The sequence below is a fragment of the Aricia agestis genome, chromosome 10 (genome assembly GCF_905147365.1).
Source record: "Aricia agestis chromosome 10, ilAriAges1.1, whole genome shotgun sequence".
NCBI lineage: Eukaryota > Metazoa > Arthropoda > Insecta > Lepidoptera > Lycaenidae > Aricia > Aricia agestis.
The window spans coordinates 16,683,747-16,693,942 of record NC_056415.1 but is presented as its reverse complement, the minus strand read 5'-3'; the positions used below and the strand labels follow the sequence as shown (position 1 = coordinate 16,693,942).

General features: G+C 37.0%; 1 long non-coding RNA gene across 1 annotated transcript in view; it reads right to left on the bottom strand.

Annotated features, from left to right (window-relative positions):
* Positions 1 to 2,433: 2,433 nt before the first annotated feature.
* Positions 2,434 to 10,196, bottom strand: part of LOC121731011 — a 45,303-nt gene continuing 37,540 nt past the window's right edge. Inside the window, exon 3 of the long non-coding RNA XR_006036178.1 lies at positions 2,434 to 3,725. This is a non-coding gene — a long non-coding RNA (uncharacterized LOC121731011). The remainder of the gene's footprint in view (positions 3,726 to 10,196) is intronic.

The following is a 10,196-nucleotide window of genomic DNA, read 5'->3' as shown; positions in this document are numbered from 1 at the left end:
TATTATGTTATATGTACCTCTACATATTTTTCTCTATGTTACAAGTTTATAATTGTGATGTAGAGTTTCAGTAGATATAGTCAAAAATATGTCTCTGTACTATTTAGCTAACTATTTAGCAAGATTTTAAATATACTTTTGATTTATCAAAAGTATATTTAAAATCTTATATATAATTATTGTTTGATTTTTAAATCAAACAGATCTAAATTAAATTTTATTTAATATTTATTCATAATCATAAATATATTAAGTACTACTCGTATAACATAATATTATTGTCTTGTAAGGCCTTCATAAGTCAAAGTTTCATTGAACTCCAGCCTTTGTGGATTTTATACTACGAGTAATTACTTACAATAATTGATAATTACATAATTATCTCCAAATATGGCAATCGCCATGCTGATAATTATTATTATCAATTAAATGAGTTGTAATCGCATGCAGATTGTACAATTGATTTAAATGTCAGTGCCTGACAAATGAAGAAATAACACGACAGGTCAATAAATTTGTCAGAATTCTCAAACGCTACTTACCTAAGAGGAACTCAAATGCTGTGATGATCTTCTGCAGAAAGTCAACAGCTTGGATCTTGAGAGTGTGAGGGTGTCGTAACAGTAACAAGCATATTTTGAGTTATGTGTTAACAATTTTTATTACAAAGAGAATAAAGTTTGTTTGTCTCCTTATAATGAGCTTCCTACTAGACCAATTTCGATAAAGACGCAGACACACATGCTGGTTTATATCGCGTGGAAATGTACGGTTCCAGTAGGATAGTCTAACGCAGACCTTATAACCAAAAATGTAGACACAAACAATAAACATCGTTTCTGTCATTAAAATTTCCTATAGCATGTTTAAAATAGTGCTATGAGTATAAGGCTGCACCAAAAGTATTGGACTCTATCAATCTATTATGATAGATTGGGCCGTTATAGCTCCTTATAAAATAGGCTATGATGGCCAATTTGGCATGTCATGTATAGATTTTAGACATGATAGGTTATAATGACCTACCTATACGCCATACTGACCGTGACATATGCGCGTCATATGTCGGAAAAAACGGTCGCTTATCTTCCGATGACCAATCGTATAGATTCGCCCGTAGACTGCGCGGGGCGCGGGGGAGGTCGCGCGGGGTGCGGGGGGCGGGGCGGATGAGCGGGGGCGGGGGCGGTCGGGAGGGGGGGCGGTAGGCGGCGCCGCGCATGCGTCCCGTTGCCAAGACGACGGCACGTAGACTTGTGGGTGTGTGCGTGAGTATAGTGCGGTGGTTAGCATTGGCATGGAAGATGGTTTTCAGGTGATGTGTGTTTTTTTTACTTTGTTTTAATATTTTGATTGTTCCTTGATAGAGTGGGTACCTGCTACATTATGGTAAAATGGGCAATGGTAATTTATCAAATCAAATAATTTATTTGCAGAACGAGTGCAGCTTTATGTCGATGTAATTAAGAAAATTAGTACAAAGATCACGCACCTGTTTCGATATACTTGCTGGAGAGAATGAGTTTCTACTTTCTGTAAGTCTTAAATAATGTACGTGTGAAAGGTTAATTCTAATAAGTCTTCCTAACTGCCACTCACATTAAGGAAAAACAAATAGTAACAATACTAGTATAAACTATTATTAATACTAATATTTTACCTTAATGTTTAATTTGTTTTATCCATATAATTGAATTCTATTTGCATAAATTAATGTCAATCAAACAATAATTATTAATATTTTCACCAATGATTCTACAAATAAAAAAATCATGACGTCACCCACGCTACCAATACACTCCACTCCTCGTATAGTTCACGGTGAACGTCTCACACACACACGGACGCGTCACGTCGCACACATCAATGCGTATCCTCTACGCCCCGTCGACTATCTATTTTTATGTATACTCTGTGCCAGGGAATTCCTTGGAGACCTGAAAAGGAATTTTACAAGGGCGCTCTTTGAGGGCCTCTGCTTCCCTTTGTAGTTTATGTAAAGGTACAGTGTTAGTGGATCGCATTTGTTAAAAAAAACGGAATGAAAAACGAAATAGAGCTAAAATAACCAAAAGAATTTTCAAATAGCGCTTTTGAAACGGAAAGGCAGAATATTTAAGTTTTATTGTGGAAATAACAAATAAAAAACCAACCAATAAAAATCATGGTTAGTGGTGAAAGAAAAAAATGAATTAAATTTTGATTAACATAACTTAAAGTAAATGTTTGAGTTTTTACAATAGCTATAAAAATATAAATGCAATTTAACAAGTATGCTGATAATATTATAGGTCAAAGTCTTCTTTGCCTGATAAAAATTACAAGTTTTTGCTCTAACTACAAAGATTTACAATTCAATAAAGTGATTGCATAAACAGGTCAAATTACATAACAACGATTCTTCTTAAAAATATTTAGGGTATATCCTTTCCATTTTTCTTGACTTCTTCGGTTGCAGCTAATTTTATGTAACACGTGGTTAAAATGACTTGCTTCCTGGATACTTCTACACGACACAGATGGAGTCTAGATTCTAAAGCAGATACAAAATGGAATAGGATATTATAAATCCGTGGATACATCGCGCTATATTTCCAACACAGCGTCGAATCACCGGAACTACAACGCTCCTAGCGCGACCTCACCTCCTTGGTCGGGTGTCAAAAATTAGAAAAAAAAAATCGATCCAGAAGCCAAATAAGCATTGCGAAGGTCACGGTCCCATCGATCCGACGTAGAAAGTGAGACTGCTGCCACTAGTAACACCGTCCCGCTGGCTATGCAGCCTGAATTAATCGCGCATACATTTGAATACATTTCCACGGGCGAGGCTCGGTGTCGTTGCCCTTAAGTTTTAGCGATTTCGTTCTTATTTTCCGTCGGTTTCGGCTTAGATGTTGCCAAATCGAGCTATCGCATTGCTGTGGTGATACCAGGGTCCATGGATGACGCCTCCCAATGCGCGAGACTGAATGTCGTTGCCCTGAAGTTGGATTTCGCTCATAATATTTTTGTAGCTCTGGCGTTAGGACTTGCCAAATCGAGCAATAGCTAGTGCAGACCTATGATTGCCGTAGTGATGCTTCTACGGGTGATGCTTTCCTTTGCGTGATGCTGAATGTCATTGCCCTGAAGTTGGCGATTTTGCTCTTATTTTCCACCAGTTTCGGGTTAGTCCTTGATAAACATCATAGAATTTCAGTGACATTGCAAGATTCTTTCGATGACACAAGGCCCTCATGTCGTTCTGGATTTTCCTGGTTTTCTAGTAATATCAGGTTAAGACCTAAGTGGAGGGCTCCTTAAGTGGTGTGCATTCTTATGGGTAATAAATATCCCAATGAGTGTTTCATAAGCACTTTGACCTTTGAATTTTTAATTCTGTTTCCAAAACAACTGGATTTTATTCAAGACAAAGTGATCTATATGAGAATTAATATAAAATGCTGTATGTGGATCGTGGATAACTAACATCCCATAACAATGCTGCTAACTTATATTTGCACTAGACATTCTGTAATTCTGTAAGCATTTTTTCAAATATTTTATAATCGTTTTATTTTATCGATTGTCATCAGGTTGCTCAACACAACTTAAAAACCCATTGGAGCTGATAGAATCCCAGGAATTCTCTTTAAAAACTTTCCCGGTCGTATTCTCCATCACAGTAACTGCTTCATCAGGCGCTAACGGTGTCTACTGTCCGTGGCGTCGACTGCCGAGACCTGGAACAAAGGCTGGTATCAGAGACAATTGACGCTCGCCGACTCACAATGTGAGGAGCGTTCAAAGAACGCCACTAACGCTGCGTGCATAATGATTCGAAGGAGCTAGGGTTTTTTGTAAAAGTTTTGGGATGAAAGATGCTTCTAAATTATTTACTATTTGGTGCAATATATTACACGTCAAACTAAAGTGGTACAAATAACTTCGAAAAATTTGCATATCCTCACACTCTCTCTCCACTCCACCTCTTCCTTGATTAAGAAGCAAGGAAACTATTGCTGTGGCTGTTATGTTTAGATAATTCAGTTTCAATCAGATAATTTGAAACTAACATATATTCTACTTTGAAGAGAAACAGCAAACAAGCAATTTCCTGATAAGCCTTTAAAAATTCAAGGAACCAACACAAGGTATATCCTTAAACCACTTTAACATAAATAGGTTACCAAAGCCTCTGCACGTCAGGAGGGAAATACTTCAGGCAAGGTAAGGCCAGCAAAAACATCCGGTATGACGATTTTGAGAGTTTATGAAGCACTGAAATGTGCAATATTACCATATTCGTTTGGTTCCCAACTTGGGGCGATTCGCAAATTTTCCCATAAGGGTTTTTAATGTGTACTAAACTTTTATTGTAATCTCCCGTGGCGCATACCGATTTTTATACAAAAGCGTTTAAGCAGTTTTTGGTAGATCGCCTACTGTTTTATTTTAGACTGATAGTCACTTGTTCTAAAATATGAGTCTGATTGAGTTGAGTGATTCATGCATTTCTTGTACCTATATTTTTCTCTAACGTCAGTTATCTTTAGTTGCCACTTCTAGGACTGCTTTTATTTTTTTTCCAAGTATCTCTTTGTAGCGAAGTCTAGCGTGCTGTAATGCCTCTTCGACGGAGAGCTGGCGACCAAATCGGTCATGTGACTTCAGCTTCAACTTTTCAGGTGACTCAGAGTGTTAAAACTCCGTTAGCTACTTCCCTGAACAACCTTTTCTGATAATCTGCGTGCTGGAAGGCCGTGGGCGGTGGGTATCGATGTAGTGGGGTGGGAAAAAATTTAATAAAAGTTAGGTTCAGTGACTTTAATTTTTTTTCCAAACAGTTGCTCTGTTGCCGTTGCCATCGTTAATTAAAAGTAGGAAAATTATTATTATTTTCATGTGGGTTTAATACCACATAACCGCCTTGGTCATCAGCTCTTATAGTCGATCTGTTGATGATGATGATGATTCATGCCAATGAAAATGTTCATTAAGTACTTTTAAATCCTAAAAACTTCTCATCTTTAAAAGTATACAATGTCCATATTTCATATATGTATTATAAATGCGAAAGTGTATCTGTCTGTCCATCTGTCTGTCTGTTACCTCTTCACGCCCAAACTGCTTAACCGATTTTAATGAAATTTGGTATGGAGATACTTTGAGCCCCAAAAAAGGACATAGGATAGTTTTTATTCCGGAAAAATGTACGGTTACCGCGCGATAAATGAATTTTGACGCAACGGAGTTGCGGGCATCATCTAGTCATACATAAATATTAAATTGTCAGCTCGTAGTTTTTCCAGTCCCCCATGAACGCAGCCTTTGGAAAGTGACCGGTACATTGTTATTCGGAGCGCCGCGCCGGGGCAGATGTGTCGCCTGCCCCCCTCTCTCCTCGACCCCCCGCGTCGCCCCGCGTACGTCGCTACGTGCGATATACAAATTGCGTACTGATATGTAGCTGGGTATTTTGTTGCTACACTAGATACTTAGAATAGAGAAGGTGATAAAATGGCATCTTGGCGTACACTCGCTACAGTAAGTAGTGCAGGCTTCACTTGGCTTGGTTGTATCCTGCCATGTGCAGCCTCTCCATTAAGGCCCATGAAGAACCGATACTAACTGATTACGAATGTGTGGAGAGGGGTTCTCTCTTGTTCTCTCTTGTTTATATATATCATATTCGTTTATGATTGCCCATGGTTGATGTCGATTGAAACATCGAGGAAATATTGATTCCTAGGCAGTTGACAGACCAACGTCATTTGGTCGGATCATGTTAATTCAATGTTAATTGTGATCGACACGCTTGTGTTTGACGTAACGCGACCAAATCCTCCGGACCAGATCCCCGGGTTGCATCAATGAAACAAATAACTGATATTAAACTTGGCCTTTTATTGTCCCGAAACTAACACTCGTACATTCTGACAAGGCCTCACGCAGTGACTGCCCGTCGTCTCTCGCATACATCGCCTCCCAGACACAAAACTGCTGACACTCGCACATTCACACATACATGATCCCTACACTACGTAGGTCCCCCATCTGCCTAGGAATCAACTTCTCTGATAGTACATTCTATAAACATTTTTGCAATCACGATGATTGATCCTGTCACAAATATATAAACCAACCTACTTCCTTACAAAATTCGCAAAAATATTACGTGCTTAATCTACTTACGTAAGGACTTAACAGTTATCACAAAAATGTGGTCCTAAGTTTTGGTTACAGAGACTCTATGACATTTGAATTAACAAACATAACTTAATAACATAATAATATCAACGCAACTTTACAATTTACTTTTAACTTTGCTTCCGGAATATTTCTGCTTGTTCTGAATTCTTTGACCCATATTCACTTTGCGCCGAAGTTATAAGAGAAGCTAACGTGATAACAGAGGCGTATTATTCAGCTACTCTACGTTTTTGTTATTTCGTTTACTTGTTATGTTATAAGTATAACAATTATTGCTTTGTTTATTATCGGCAATAATAAGAGAAGTTTACACACTTTTTAATAAAGAGCCTTGATATAAAGTAACATGAAATCGTTTTACTACTATTATGTGTTATTTGCATGCTACCAAACTCTACAATCGTAGAGAATTAATAGTCAGGTGCTTTGTTGCTCATAAATAGCTCGTGATGGGGGATTATCGCTTGTCGGGAAATAGAAGTATGATTTCTGAAGTATATAATCTTAATATATAAAAATCTAGTGTCATGTATGTTCCCCATGAACTCTTCAAGTCAACCAATTGTGATGAAAATTGGCATTTTATGTGTAATTTGGTCCAACTTAAGATATAGGGTTGTTTTATTTCGATTAATTGTGCTAATAATTTTTAATTAACAATAACAAAAAATATGGCAGATCATTTCAGATCATTAGTAATGACGATTTTGCTGTGGAATTGAATTTCTTATTTATTTATTTATGACTTTTTTATACAAAGTCCTTCAGCCGTTTAAAATGTCGAATTGAAACTCTTTTCAGTGTTGTCAGTACAAACAAGTTCCATTTTTTTTATTTCTCTTTATTCGTAGCGAAGCACGTACCAGGCCTCTAGTAACATATAAATGAGGGCTGTACTATCATCAGCAGCATTTCCGGATCAATATGACCTGCAAACCATGAGAGAAGAGATTCCCTCTTAAAAGGCCAGCAACGCACCTGCAACTCTTCTAATGTTGTTCGGCAACGGTAGTCGCTTTCCATCAGGTCACCCGTTTCCTTGTTTGCCCCCTTATTTTATATAAAAAAAGGACATTTGACGTATAAAGTGATAAATTATAATAGCCGAAGCCGGCCAGTCTATTTAAAAAGCATTAAAATTTTCACTTTTTCTTGCATAAGTATTTTTTTCTGACCAAGGTACCTAATCCAGAACTATAGTGGTTTTTTTTACTAAAATTCAAGACCATGTAACAAGAAATAACAACGTAACAATTGTCCTGTTTTACGTACGGGGGAAATTGAAAAATTATAAAAAAAGAACTATAGTGTTTTGGTTCAGGTACCTTGCTTTGGAATCGTTGAAACTGTATATCCTAGTAGACATAACGTTCTACAATCTACACCTAACAGTTTCAGAATATTCACGAGTCACGACAGAACCAAGACTTGTGATTAATACATGAAGTGGGGGTAACATACACCCCCAGTCAGGGGTGCCCGACCTTGTCATTTGGATGCACGCCGCGCGTTGTTCTTTTCGCTTCCAGAATAAGGTCATGCTTATTGTGACGGGGTCGTCTTTTGGGAAAAGTTTGCGCGCCCCTGTCGATGTATGTACGGAATAATAGGTTTGGGGACATCTGTATTATGTTAGTTGGTTAAAAACACTGCTGAAATTCATTTCGCCACGATGATTAACCAGGATGGTCGCCATGATTGTGTCAGATGTCTACCGATAAATCAAAATGAAGAAAAATCATAGAACATTATGCCCTTCTACAGGGTTAGTGATCGACTATATCCTTAACATTCATAGGCCAAAATCGAGAATTTGATTTTGAAAATTTTAATGATTGAAAATTTTTAAAATTGAAAGGAATTTGATCTATTTTGACATTTGGACACAGAAGATGCACACCTATTTGGCCTTCAATATCAAAAAAATAACTTAGATATACTCTGGTCACCCATCCACCGCCGCGCCCACCCAACGACGCTTAACCGAGACGTGATAAGAAAATGTTAATACGTTAAAACTGTTTTCACGGTCACGGGGTTCGGGGACGAAAGCCTTATGCATTTTACATGAGTCTCCCACACCTCCGTACGAATCACGAGCGGTATTCGGTTGTACCAGATGATTTGTTTCATTTAAATGGTATACGTTAGGCTATGGAGTCACCGATGAAATGTGACTAATAAGACTAATAAAAAACCGGCCAAGTGCGAGTTGGACTCGCCCATGAAGGGTTCCGCAGCAGCAATAAGGTTTATTTTTATTAAATTAAAAGGGTTTTGATTTATTTTTTATGTTTCAATAGATTTAATGAAAGTTTATTTAAGGTTTACCATTTATGACGTATAAAAAAAAACTACTTGATAGATTTCGTTCAAACCAATTTTCGTTGGTAGTTTTTATAGTAGTGTACATCATATATTTTTTTTAGACTTATCATGCCCCTACTTTAGATGTTAGAGGGGGGGGGGGGGGGGGGGGGGGACACACATTTTACCACTTTGGAAGAGTCTCTCTCGCAAACTATTCAAGTTAGAAAAAAATTATAATGGAAACTTCAATATGATTTTTGAAGACTTATCCATAAATACCCCACACGTATAGATTAGATGAAAAAAAAATTTTTTGTTTCAGTTGTACCTATGGGGAATTGGGGACCCCTAAAATTTTTAATAATTTTTCCATTTTTGTACCAACATCTTAATGCGGTTCACTGACTACATCTACTCACTAATTTTTAATAGTATAGCTCTTATAGTTTCGGAGAAAAGTGGCTGTGACATACGGACGGACAGACAGACAGACATGACGAATCTATAAGGGTTCCGTTTTTTGCCATTTCGCTACGGAACCCTAAAAATAGTCGCAGATTAAATAATAAATATCCTTCGATAAAATGTGGCTAAGATGAGCGCAAGTTTAAATAGTCATAGTTTCTCTGGTGAAACGTAGAAACGAGGATTGAGATTCTAAGGATTGAGACAGTTTTTACTTCTCATTAATCATCATCATCATCGTATTTACTATTCTACAAAGTAAAGGAAGTACAGTCTGTGATTTAAGTGCCTCTTAATTTTAAGCATTTGAGAAATAAAGGACTCTTCGATATTAAAAGTAAGTACTTATTTCTTTACATGCAACGCTAATACATAGATATATTATGTCACATTTAATAAAATATCTCGTTTGTCTATCATGATGTTATGTCTAAAAACTAAACGAACAATCTTTTAGCGTGTTAGGTAATTATTATCACATTAGTAACAGTCATAATTTATGCCGTCGCATGTTGAGAGCGGACGTTTAGTTTGCAATGCTATTTAATTATTTATATATATACGAGATTTGTACTTCTGTTATATATCAGATTTAAAATGATGAATCGTGTTTTGCTGTATTTATGCTCAGGAATAGGTTTTATTTACTCAAAACCCATTAATGAAATTTTTTCACATTTATGCAAATTTTAGGCAAAATAATATAGGTTTTTCGCAAAAATTTTGAAAATCAGTATTTTCGCTCTTTGTGGCTTACTTTACTTATGTTACATAGGTAGAAGTAATAATATAAGGTTTTTTTAGTATCACATACATTCATCATCATCATTATCTCACTGAATGGCGTGTTAGCGGTGAATGGGAGCCTGAGTCACGGCATTAGGATGCTAGGCGCGCGCCGCCCGGCGCCAGGAACCGAGCTGACCTAATATAGCAGCATCAGCCATACCATCAGCATTATCAGCGATGGGTAGATATGATACAGCAAAATTAGTAAATGGTGAGTTGACAAAATGTTATAGCATCATCAGCCTTACCATATTAGTATCAGCGCTGAGTTAAGATAATATAGCAACACTTATATCTATAACGAGTTGATATGATACAGTAGCATCAGCGATAGTAGCATCAGCCGTACCATAATCATTATTAGCGATAATTTGAAACTTGTAATGATTTATCATCAAGGGTAATAGCAAAATTGGTACCAACGATTAGCTAATGAA